Raw genomic sequence first — 13,093 nt, forward strand, 5'->3', positions numbered from 1 at the left:
TCCTCAGGTCTGTGTATGAGCACCCTTGTACTCACACACACATAAATAAATCTTATAAAACCTCCTGCCCTGGTCCTACATTGGTTCCAAAGTGATCTAGATCAGACACATGCTCAGAGCTTCTTAGCTAATAAAATCATCTATAAAATATATTAGGATCAACTCTCATGTCTCTGGGGACGGACACAGCACTAGGATTCTCAGATTATTACTCTATGTATCAAAGCCCTCATCCGGAGATTAGCAGTCACCTGGCACAGGGGAGGGAACAAGAGGATGATGACAAAAGGGTTTCTTTGTGGGTGATGGAGATGTCTGTCTGTGTGGTTACAGCTGAGAAGGGAACTGACTTGTATTCTTCAGTGGGTGAACTAGGAGGTATGTGAATTCATAAGGAAAGAAAACCACCCTATCTAATTGTAATGGAGAGACCCTGCTCATGTAGACACAAGTGCACTGGTGCATTATGCCCCAAAGCCTTCCTTCAGGATTTTAGATCACTCCTATGAATGTAGTTTCTCATACAGGCCAGCACACAGAACATTCTCAGTATCACAGTGTCTGGACTGTATGCCCTATGCAACTTCCCTAAAAGTAAAGCAGGTGAGCAGGTGTCCTTTAGTTACACACCTCTGACGGGCTCACTGCTTGTGTAATCTATGGCAAGTCACTCGGACTCATACAACAGTCAGCTTCTCCCCATGTAAAACAACAGCACCCACTTTCTTAGAGTGTTATGAGGGTTAAATATGGCAGCATACATGCTGGGACTGGAGAGATGTCTCAGTGGTTGAGAGCACTGACTGCTCTTCCAGAGGTTCTGAGTTCAAATCCCACAACCACATGGTGGCTCATAACCATCTGTAATGAGATCTGATGCCCTCTTCTGGTGTGTCTGAAGACAGTTAACAGTGTACTTATATACATTAAATAAATAAATCTTTAAAAAAATGACAGCGTGCAAGGTGCATTTAATGGTACCTGTGGCAGTGGACGCTAGACTGAACTGAAGCTTGCAACATTATTTTGTTTTTTTTGAGGCAGGGTTTTCTTTTTCTTCCTTTCCTTTTCTTTTTGTTGTTATTGTTGCTTTCTTTGTTGTTTGAGACAGGGTTTGTCTGTGTAGCCCTGGCTGTCCTGGAACTCACTCTGTGTAGATCATGAGTCTCAAACTCAGAGAGCTCTGCCTGCCTCTGAGAGTTGATTAAATGTGCTGCCACAATGCTCAGCCCCAGCAAGTTTCTTGCCATTATCAATGCTCACAATGCACACATCACTGTGCTCACAACTGTCCTAGCATGGACTCAAACCAGTAAACTCATGTCATGTTCCGAGCACTTGGGGGTTGAGTGGGATGAGATTAGAACCAGGTTGTACATTTTATGGTGGGAGTCTGGAACATCCCAAAGAGCAGCTGTGAGCTTCAGCAATACTAGGTCATCTACCTCAGCTCACCCTTGGCAGAAATACCATGATCCTGGCACCTGGAAATTCAGATGGCCTATGGTACTAGGAGTTATCTCTAGATCAAAAGTTCTCAAATTCTAAAGGTTAAAAATATGTTTGACCATCTAAGGAAAACTATAGATATTTACCAAGTAAATTTGTATCTATAATCATCAAGGAGTGCCCTTGACTGTAGGAATCCTGGCATCCTTGGGTCTCCCCACAAAGCTCAGCAGTGTCAAGATGCACAGGGCTCTGGCCCTCAATGTTCCAAAAGCAGCTGGAGCAGATTCTAACCCTCTTAACCTTGATTTGTGTAGAAAAACATCCCGGGAACTGATAGTTACAACCAAGTCACTGCAAATATGCATCTAGGGGATTCCCAGAGGCCCTGAGTCAGAAGAGGACACTGCCTGGGGTCCTGGGAAGCAGCTGGCAGGCAGGGCACACAGGCTGATAAGCAGGGCGAGAGCTCTTTTATCATGGGGCTTCCCACTAGAGACCCTGGCTCTGCAAGCGTAGAAGAGTCTCAGCAGAAGGGCTGGAGGGCTGAAATCCCCCAAATCCTGGGATTACTAGAAAGTGGAAGAGAAAAGAGGCAGTATATTCTGCCCTGATGACAAGGGGATGGTGCTGGAAGGAGGTAGGAGGATGAATTGTGGGTAAGAAGCTGAGTCATGATTCCACATTACATGATGCAAGGCACAGACCATCTCTTGGTCTCGGGTTCCTTTTCTGTAAAACAGTGCCCACGGAGGACTGCTGCCAGAGTAAAGAAAATGGGGGCTACTCTCTCCAAGGCGTCTCCTTCTACAACTGTGGAGAAGCACGGAACAGAAGTACAGGGTGAGAATTGGAAGCTCTCTCTGCCAAGAGTTCAAAGCCTGGTCTTACCACACAGTTATGAAGAGATTCTGAACCTCTTCAAACCCCCCAGTTCTTTGCCTGTGAAATGGGGATAACAACTTCCCCACATGACTTAACTAGAAACTAAAAATATTAAGTGCATAATGCTTGGCTCGGATAAGACATTCAAGGCAGGGGTTGCTAACATTCAAAAAGTAAAGTAAAATCCAAACTCCTGAGTAGTTGAAAAATAAAGGCATAGAGCTTTTTAAAGAGGCTGGAATGAAATGAAATCTTGGTTGTGCCACCTTCTGGCTTTTGATTGTTGGCCAAATGCTGCAATTTCTAGAAGCCTAGGGTTCCTGTTCCTAAACCACAGGTAACAGCTTGAGTTGCTGGGTCAGCACTCAATGTCAGCACAAATATGGCCCATGATGCATTCTTATTTCTGTGCTAAGTGTAAACTACTTTCTAGACCACAAAACAGCTCAACGGCTAAACGATGGCTTCCAATGAACCGGATATATGTTTAAACCTTTTCAGCAATATGGTGGTAAAATCCAAAAGTAAAGCAAATATATTTATATATTAAATTGCCTAAATGATTATCATATTCATCTAACTACATACCCATCACCTCACTTTAACCTAAGATCTATTCTCTTAGCAGCTGCCAAGCACCCAACACATTATTACTAGCACTAGTTGTCATTCTGTACATTAGACTTAGTTATTCATTTTATAACCGCAAGTTTTGAGCCTTTGGCCAGCACCATCTCATTCCTCAGCCCCTCATTCTGTTTCTCTGAGTTCTTTAAATGCCACATAAAAAGGAAATTATGTGGAGCTTCTTTTCCTCTGCTTGGCTTGTTTTACTAAAGATAATAATGTCTCCATGTCCACCCTTGTTACAAATGACAGTCTATCCTTCCATTTTAAGTAATATGTATGTCTATACAACATATGACAAGATCACCTCTCTCCCTCCCTCTCCCTCTCTCTCTCACATGCAGTATTCTCTTTACCCATTCATCTGTCACTGGACACTTAGCTGCTTCCATATCCCAGCTACTGTGAACCATGACACTGTGGTGAACATGGGGCTGCAGACATCTACTTAGAAGACTAACTTTATGTCCTCAGATAAATTATGGGAGTTTCTAGATCATGTGGTAGTTCTATTATTAATTTAGGGTGTTATTCTATTTTTGAGACAGAGTCTCACTGTGTAGCTCAGCCAAGCCTCAAACTCACAGCAATCCTCCTACCTCAGGCTCCTGAATGTTAGGATTATAGGTGTGAACCACCAAACCTGGCTACTTTTAATTTTTTGAGAACCTCTCCAGTCCTCCATAACAGCTATGCTAATTTACATTCCAACATAATGAACAAGCGCCTCTGAGTCCCCAAGCAGATCCTTTTACAGCAGACCTCTGAACACGTGTGAGGTGGCTAGCTCACTCAGTTTAAGCTGCATTTCTCTGATGATTGTAGGCTGACATTTGTCAGTCATGTATATGCACATTTGTATACTGTGATTATAAGGATAGCCTGGACTAACATAAAGCCCTGTCTCAAAAAAGCAAAAATGTAAAAGATAAAGTATAAGAGTCATGTGTGTAACACATGACTAGTGCCAATATTTGGGAGCAGGGGGTAGGAAGATCAGGAATTAAAGAGGCCCTTAGTTATGGAGGGAGTGTGAAGCCAATGTAGGCTACATATGACACTGTGTTTCTTTCTGGTTAATGTTTGTTTAAAGTATGTGTTTTCTGGGTATAGGGATACAGCTTGGTAAAGTATTTAGTTAGCATGCACTAGACCCTGGGTTCTATCTCTAGTACTACAGAAACCAGGTGTGACAGTATTGGGAAGGCAAGAGGTTCAGAAGTTCAAGGCCAGGGGCCAGACATGGCTCAGTAGTTTAGAGCACTTATTCTTGCAGAGGACCTGGGCTTGGTTCCCAGCACCCACACAGTGGCTCACAGCCATCTGTAACTCCAGTTCTAGAGGATCCAATACCCTCTGCTGACCACCACAGGCTGTAGGTATGCATGTGGTATACAGATATACATTCAAACAGAATTTCATGCACATAAAATGAATAAACCTAAAAATTTAAAAAGTTCAAAGTCATAGTGGCTTCAATGCCAGCCAAGGCTAGATGAGGCCTTGACAAAAATGCAAAAATGTAACAAAACAAACCAGAGTGATATAGACGTTGTGCAGGTCTGGGTAGAACTATGACAAGTTTCAGACCAGCAGGGATGACATAAAAAGACCTTATCTCAAATAGCAAGAGAAAGGAAGGAAGGAAGGAAAGAAGGAAGGAAGGAAGGAAAGAAGGAAGGAAGGAAGGAAGGAAGGAAGGAAGGAAAGAAGGAAGGAAGGAAGGAAGGAAGGAAAGAAGGAAGGAAGGAAGGAAAGAAGGAAGGAAGGAAGGAAGGAAGGAAGGAAGGAAGGAAGGAAGGAAGTTTGAAAACTGAGGCAAGAGGGCCAGGAGGTTTAAAGCCATCTAAAGCTACATAGGGAATTTGGGGCCAGCCTGAGCTATATGAGACCCAATTACAAAGCACCAAACACTAAAATGAATCAACCACCAACAACCAAACAAATATAAAAAAACAACCACAACCAAAAATTAAGCACAAAAACCATTAACAACTAAGTGCTTTACTTATTTTTTAAGGGGCCTATTTGAGGTGTTGTTTTTCTTATGGAGTTATATGAATCTAATATGTGAGTATAATATATTTCATTTAAATCCTTATCTTTAGATGGCCTGGCATAGATATAGTCCTGGGCAAACAGAATTTCCACTGAGACCCTCTCCACTGAGACTCCACTCAAAGAGCTGTCCTAGTAGCCATGGCTCCTCATTAGATGAAAGGCACCTTCAGTGTGCATACCAGATTAAAGCAAACCACTGCTCTCTTTCTCTCACGGGAGTGACAATGTCATTTCTGTGAGCATGGCTACAGACCAAAAGAAAAATGTCCAGGGAACTAAGCAGAGACACTCCCAGCTGCTAGAGAACTTGCCTATGTGCAGAGGGGTAGCCTCAATGCACGTGGAACAAAGTCTTAGGAAAACACTAAGCAGACAAGCTGCTCCAGAGCTCACATCTAGATCTTGTGTTAGTTACCAGTGGCTTTGCTGAGAACTTATGATTTGGAAGAGAACAGAGAAGCTCTGTTTCTGTGTGGCCGCTGCCATGTCTAACTGACTACAGGAATACATACAGAATGGCAAGTGCAATTGTGGTCAGAGATGGCCTCCTCTTGTCACCAGAGATAAGAACTGTCACCTTTTTGCACCTCAGTTTCCTTATCTGTAATATTTGAATACTTCATAAGACTAAACTAAATGAGATTAAGAAACATTAAAGTAATCAGGAGTGGTGGTGCACACCTTTGATCCCAGCACTCAGGAGGCAGAGGCAGGCAGATCTCTGAGTTTGAGGCCATCCTGGTCTACAGAGTGAGTTCCAGAACAGCCATGGATACACAGCAAAGGGTGGCTGTGTTATTTCCTGTGTTATGCCATGGCCAAGCACATACCTAGTTTTCAGTCAGCATTTGTTTGCTCCTCTCCAAAGGTGACATCATGGGAAAGAGGCCCTTTACACAGGAGCTAGCAGCAAGTGAAACCCTAATATCGGTGTAAGGATTTCAACAGTACATTACGTGACAAACAGGCAGAGGGATTCCTGTCGAAGCCCTAACTGGGAATGTACAACACTCACAGGGGAATGAGACAGGAGAGAGGGAGAGCCCACCATCCTTTAATAGGTGAGCAGCTGTGCCCACAGGGGTGAAGGCCTTGTGTAGGGCTACTTGTACTCTGCTATACACTGAATGACTCCATCCGCCCACCCGCCTCCTCATTCTCTCCAAGGAGACTGATTCTCCCAGACTTTGTCACCATTCCTCAGCAAGAACCACAGGCAGGAGGAGCACAGGCTGAGATGAGGTTATGATAGCAGATGGAGCAGGTAAGAAAATTAATTTGGCCCAGTTTCCAGAAGAGTCACCTTTCTAAGTCTAACTCACACAGCTCCTGGAATATCACTCAGTGACTTTCTGCTTAGAAGCAACAGGAGAAAGCCTGGATTCATTCACAGCCATTTGCAAACTCCAGCCCTGGCACCTGTCTACACTACATAAGCCCATGCACACCCTGGTCTCCCTGTCGAGCCTCTGGGCCTTCCCAGTGCGGCTCCAGAAGGCCCAAGACCTTCTGTTTGGCACACCCTCTCCAGACCATGTCTCACCTGCTCCTGCACCCAGTGCAGACAACAGTCACTCATCTAATGACCGGATCCTTGAGCTTCATGAGGACAAGGACTATTCACTATTTCTGCTGTGGTAGCCAGTATCCACCTCACACTTGCTGATAAACTGAGATAAAATATAATTTCCTGAGTGACTCTAAGCTGAACTTTATTAGATAAGTGCTATTCCTACAAGACCATCTTCCTCACACATCACTGACTGAAAACAAAAGCACAACAGTCCAGAAAAAGAGATGAACTCACCACCAGGCTCCCAAATCCTTTCTGAATATTCTAGTTGTGGCTAAGACCTGATAGACATGGGTCAACTGGGCACAGGTGGCCTTTGTTTCTTACTCCCTTCACAAGGACACCTTCATGGGTGGGCAGATATCTGTGGACTCCCAACTTGACAATTCGCTGTGAGCCACAGGAATTTTAGAGTTGGGTGTTTTAGGTTAAAAGGTACGGTGATGCACACTATCATCCCAACACTGGGGAGGCAGAGGCCAGCAGGAGTAAAATGGTAAGGTTTGGAGAGAGGGAGAGAGTGGGGGGCAAAGAGAGGGAAAGGGAAAGAGATCCAACTATCACACTGCCTTTTTTAGACTATGCACTGCCACACCTCTATGGCAGAACACCTGGCTATCACTAAAACTAGGAGCGCTGACTCTAGGCAGCCCACTCACACTATGTGCACAGTTTGTCTCCAAACAGAAGGTGCCTGCCCCATCCCTCCTAACAGGACTGAGGGGCTGGGCCCATTTCTTTGGACTAGGGTTTGCTTTTAGTAACTAGTCTTAAAATGACAATTCCCATAACATGCCCTGGTTATTGTAAACACTCTTTTATAAGAGATACATGCAGAAAAATTGGAGTACACCAATTGATGCTAATCATCTATGTATGACTCCCTCTGTTTGGGTACATGGCTGAAGAAACTTGCTAAGGCACCAAAAGGAAGCTGTCTTTCCAATGTTACGAAGAAATTGTTTAGATGAGAATCAGACCTGTGGCACTGCAGCATGGAGTTATATAACTGCTGCTAAGAGCCACCCTGCTTTTTCTTTAGGCGACTAAAATTCTTCTCGAACTTCATTTAAAACCTATTAGCTTTCTTTTCTTTAAGCAGGAAAAAAAAAAGGGAAAAGGTGTGTAGGCAAACTTGTGATGTGATGTACAGAGGTGTGAGCTACACAGCTACCCACCTAGTTTAATTTCGTTTTCCTGCTTGCATCTCTTCAGACTTTTCACTCTTGATTAACCAGTGTAGAAAGTCTAAGGAACCAGAAGAAAAGAACACAAGATTAGAGTCAGACACACTCTGTAAACTGGACCACACTATGGAAGTCAAGTTTGCAGCACCTGTTACCATGCCATGAGCACAACCTTCGAATGGATCTAACATCAGGAATTGATGCCATAGATCAAGCAAGGAAAAGCTACCCTATGGAATTAACTGTCTATGTGAGGAATGGAGTTACATTCTCAGGGATCAGCATGCCAAGATACTACACAGCCATTTCAAAAGATAAGATACTCACATGGAAAGATATTTATGCTATGTTGCTTAAAAGAATATTGTGAAATTGTATATATTACTTCTGCTTTTTTTGTGGGGGACAGTCTTCCTATGTAGTACCAACTAGCCTCACAATCTCCCTCTCAGAGCTGAGGCGACAGGTGTATGATCCCACACAGCTACCTGCTACTTGCATATGGGACAGTAAGCTGCATTTGTTTTCAGTTTGTTTGGGGAGGGAAAAGAATCAAGACAAGACAGGTCTTCCCATTTTCCTGTCTCGGTTTTTCACAAATGCTAGCTGGAATTCTTTGTGTTGGCATGCAGATTTCTATGAACCTAAGTCAACCAAGACTACAGAGTGAGACCCTGCCTGAAAAATAGATAAAGTCTAAAACAGAATACCCTCTCCCAACTCCCCAGCCAATGCTATCCAGCCCTGGAAGTGGTTGGCTGCTGGGAACTGACTACTTCAAACCACCACATCTCTGCTTGCTGGAGGCTGCACCCAGCTTCCACAGCTGTGAGAGCAGGAGCCCAGAGAAGAGAAATGTGAATACTTTTTGAATCATTTAGTCAGAATGAGAGAGCAGAGAAAATACTACAATAAAGTAAAAGAAGCTGAGCACTTGCAACAGGTGCCTCAGCCCATTGGTTCCCTGGAGGACCTCTGTGCTTCTTTGCAGCAATGCCATGCTTCTAGCTTTTGCTTAATTGACAATAAAGATTTCACTAAAATAGCTGTAACACCTCCATCTCTACATATCCTAAAAGCATATTTTGCTCTGCCTCTCACTGAACTCAACCTTTGCCCTGTACGCTTCTTCATGGCAGTGACCACCACATAGGTCCACATCTCCAGGCCCTGTGGCACTCTTTTCCTCTTTTCTTTTATATCATCCTGCACAGGTGATGAACAAATATTGGCTGACCACATGAAAATATTACCAACACGAATTAAAGGTATAATGGCTTCAATGCTGTGGATCCTCTGTCTTTTAGGCTTGCCACCACTCTCTGGGGCCTCTCCCAGAACACAGGACAACAGCTTTGTTTTGTTGAGATGGGGGTTTTTGTAACTGAACATTTATTCTTCTATCAGACCGTGTGCAATTAAAAGTCTTATTCCTGGGAGGGTCAGATCCTGGAATATGCATCATGTAGTTCACAAATGCCTATATGCCTATAACTCTAGTCATAAAGGATCTGACCCCCATGAGCACACACACACATAAGCACACACACACTATGTGGTGTGTATGTAGTGTGTGCATGTATATATATGTATATGTATGTATGTATGTATATGTTTGTTTTACTCTAAGTTAATAATATCTATGTTTATATTTATTTTTTCTATCCATTTACTTAGTTGAGATAGGGTCTCTCTCTACATACCCCTGGAAATCACTACTCACACCAGGCCTGCCTTCAAAACAGAGTTCTACCTGCCTCTGCCTTGGAAACGATGAGATTAAAGATGTGTATCACACCATGCCTGGCTTCCTTTTATTTCTTTAATCCCAAGAAAGTTTTTTTCCCCTGGGGTTGGGGTGTTTGTCTTTAATTTCTTGTTGTTACTTTATTATACTTTTAGTTTGGTATCTTTTTGTTTTGATTTTTATGTGTCCCTGTGTACATGCTTCCTGTGTGCCAATGCTGTGTGAAAGTGAGGAATGGCAGAGACGGGAGGGCTACGATGCTACCATCCATACACTTTCTAGGTCACAATTCAAAATTTCTCAGTAACTATACGGCTGGCCAACATCTTGTTATTGTTATATATGTGTTAAGGAAGCTTAAAAAAAATATATTGGCCAGGGCCAGGCACGGTGATGCACACTTTTAATCTAAGCACTAGGAAGGCAGAAGTGAGCAGATTTCTCTGAGTTTGGGAACAGCCTAGTCTACATATCAAGTTCTGGCCAAGCCAGGGCTACATAGTGAGACTGTCTCAAAACAAACAAATTAAAATAAATAAAAATGTAAAAGGTCACAATATCCCCCTTCATATTCCTGCCACAACACCATGCAGGAGGCCTAACACCCATTGTTTTGTCTAGAGGTCAAGACAATGGAGGTAGCAGCCCCTACCTGCTCAGATGGCAGCTCTGTCTGCAGACTGCAGCCCAGAACATGGACTGTAAGTGGCGGGGAGGGAGCATCACAATAAACACTACAGAAACAAACCAACACGACATCACTGATGGCTTTAGACTCCAGGTCATCAATCCTATAGTTAGGGTTCCCAATCCAGAGCCATCCCCGGAGGGGCCACTGCACTTTGTGAGGAAGGACTTTCCACTCCTCTGAAGCATGGGAGGCAGGAAGGTGAAGGAGCAGGTGGCCACAACTTCCAGTTGCTTCCAACACAAGCACTGTAAAGCTGTAAGCACAGGAACTGGAGGGAGCGAGCATATGCTAAGAGAGCAAGTGGAGGTCAGAGTCTCTGCTGGATCCACTGACTTAGAGATCCACAGCCCCTCCACATATTTCTCTTGTACCACTTGGCATATGTCACAGTAACTGTTCACTCCCCTGCTGTCTTCCCTGAATCACAGGGCTTGAGAAGTAGTCCCATTGTAGAGCCTTCAGGCCTGACACAACTTGTTTTAAACATCAATGCTTAGTTTAAAACAAACAATACAAACAAACACATAACAACAAAACCAACTTCCAACAACCCAGGAATTATGTGGAATTTTGGGTAGGGCCTGGTATCATACATGTTTTATAGCATGAACGAGGAATAGGTGAAAGACCAGCTTCAGCTATCTAGTGAGTTTGAGCCAGCCTGGACTACATAAGATCCTGTTTTAAAAACAAGGGGCTGGCGGGTAGGACACACAAAAGCAGTGTCTATGATTCCTCTACCCAGTGCTTAGAATTGTGCAAATGTCACAGCCAGCCCTAACCTGATGGCACTGTGTTATTGCTTGCCCAGGAAGAAACCGCTCTATCCCAGTCATTAATGACACTTCTTTCCTTTTCCCCTGGGTGGTCTAGTTTCTGTGGCAATTTATACATGACTCCCCTATGGTGGCTAAGAAACTTAAGGCTGTACCAGGTACCCCTTAAATAGCCATTGACCTTTGTCCTAAAATGCATGAGAGATCCTAGAAGCCTGAAAATGGGGTTACTGCTGTGAGCTAATTGACTGCTTGCTCTGGCTTTTATGAACCCACTATTGCTGTGGGACAGGACAGAATGGTCTCTTTATAGCTGTATTATGGGGCTGAGAACAACTGAGGCCATAAAGCAATTTTCTTCCCCAGCTGTGGATTCCATAGAGCTGAGATGCAGTAACACCCTTAGGAACCCTTCCTTAGCACCATTTGGCTCTAAGGCTGCCATCCTTCTGCTAGCAGTCAAAATAAATTCATTTCATCTAAATTTGAAGAGTCTAAGTGTTTGGTCTTTGCCAGTGGATTCAAACTCCTCAGGCAGGAGAGCCCTCAGCACACTTACCCAATGGCAGGGGCCGCCACATCTATGATGTACACAGAGCTGACCTAGAGTCCTGGGACATAAGTGTGCATTAGCCACCAGACACTTCCTTTCTTTGGGACTCTGAAGGTCCTTATCCTGTCCTAAAGAGCCAAATGGAAGCAGTAATTTCTTTGAACATAAACAAAGCTTCTCTTACATTGGGAATGCTGGCTTCATAGAGTGATAAGTTCTAATCTGCACTTCCCAGCTGAGTGCAGCTCTCAGAGAAACCCTGCCATTTAGAGGAAACCAGGCCAGTGTTAAAGCATTTCCGGGAGGTGGTGAGCACAGCTGTGGGCCATGAGTAATGACTGTTTCCAAGAGTTCCCACCTCTGTCTCTGTGTAGGAACCACTTCTGCTGCCTCTTGCTCAGCTAAGTAGAATGGGTGTGCTCAACTTACTGCTGCAGTGGGCAACAGTCCCCTCCTGCAGCTGTCAGGCCAGGGCCCTCTGCTCCCCAGGAGAGCAGCACCCGCTTCTTTCTGCCTCGATGCTGATGGCTAACTTGAAGTAGAACTTTGGTGTCTAAGTGACAGAAAGCAGCCCTGAAGCCTGGTTTGTAGAGCAAGAGGTATTCCTGGGGTTCTCACGTGCACACCGCTCTATGAGTGCAGACACAGAGGCTGTGCACACACCAACACTCTCCTTTGTGTGGGAAAGCAGCAGTGTAGAGCATGCGGTTTGTTTTTATGGTGGTGGTGGTGGTGTATGTATGTGCACTCAAACACACCCCTGCCATGGCATGTATGTGGTGGGGGTCAGAGGGCAACTTTCCAAAATCAGTTCTCTCCTTCCACATTAGTTCTGAGAATTGAACTCGGATGGTCAGGCTTGTGCAGCAAGCTTTTACCCACTAAGCCACCTTGCTGGCTTTGTGTTTTGTTTTTATTTTGTTGTTTGTTTGTTTGGGGGAGGGGGGTCTCACAGCCCACTCTATATAGGCTTGAAATTTAGGATAGCTGAAACTCATAGCCATCCTCCTGCCTTAGCTTCTCAAGTGCTAGAACTATAGGTGTGAATTGCCATGCCCAGCTCAGAGTTTGGTGCTAATTCATAGGTACTAACTTACTGTATTTCATCTATCCCCACAACATGCCCTGTGGGACTGATCTGAGTATAACCCAGCTTTGCCCAAAAGCAGACAGGCTCTGAAGGAGGAGTGAAAAGCTGCCCAGGGCCTCTGAGCTAAGAGGAAGGGAAGTGGTATCTTTCTCATCTTCCCACCAAACTCTAAACTGAAAGTACAGGCAGACTACAGACACCAAGTTAGGGGTCACAGAGGCCCACAATGGTCAAGTACCAGGCACCAGGCAGCAGACTAGAACATAGAGTAGACTAGGTGGGGAGTGGGAAGAAAATGAAGCATGTAGCCCAAGTCAGAGATTTAGACTAAAACATCATTCTGCCTTCTGACTTACACAACACTCGTCTTCAAGTAGAGAGCAAAACTGAGCCCCAGGGGTGGCAGCGATGACCTATTCTCCTTCAGCATTCTACCTCCATCATTTGCTAGATG

General features: G+C 44.3%; 1 protein-coding gene across 4 annotated transcripts in view; it reads right to left on the reverse strand.

Moving 5' to 3' along the window:
* The window catches only part of PKIG (cAMP-dependent protein kinase inhibitor gamma), a 67,063-nt gene that overhangs the window by 17,331 nt on the left and 36,639 nt on the right, over positions 1-13,093 (reverse strand). For all 4 annotated transcript variants that reach the window (XM_080925189.1, XM_080925190.1, XM_080925191.1 and 1 more), the window contains exon 2: positions 7,774-7,843. The gene's annotated coding sequence lies outside the window, so the exon portion shown is untranslated. The remainder of the gene's footprint in view (positions 1-7,773; positions 7,844-13,093) is intronic.

This window comes from Micromys minutus (assembly GCF_963924665.1).
Source record: "Micromys minutus genome assembly, chromosome: 11".
In the NCBI taxonomy this organism is placed as follows: domain Eukaryota; kingdom Metazoa; phylum Chordata; class Mammalia; order Rodentia; family Muridae; genus Micromys; species Micromys minutus.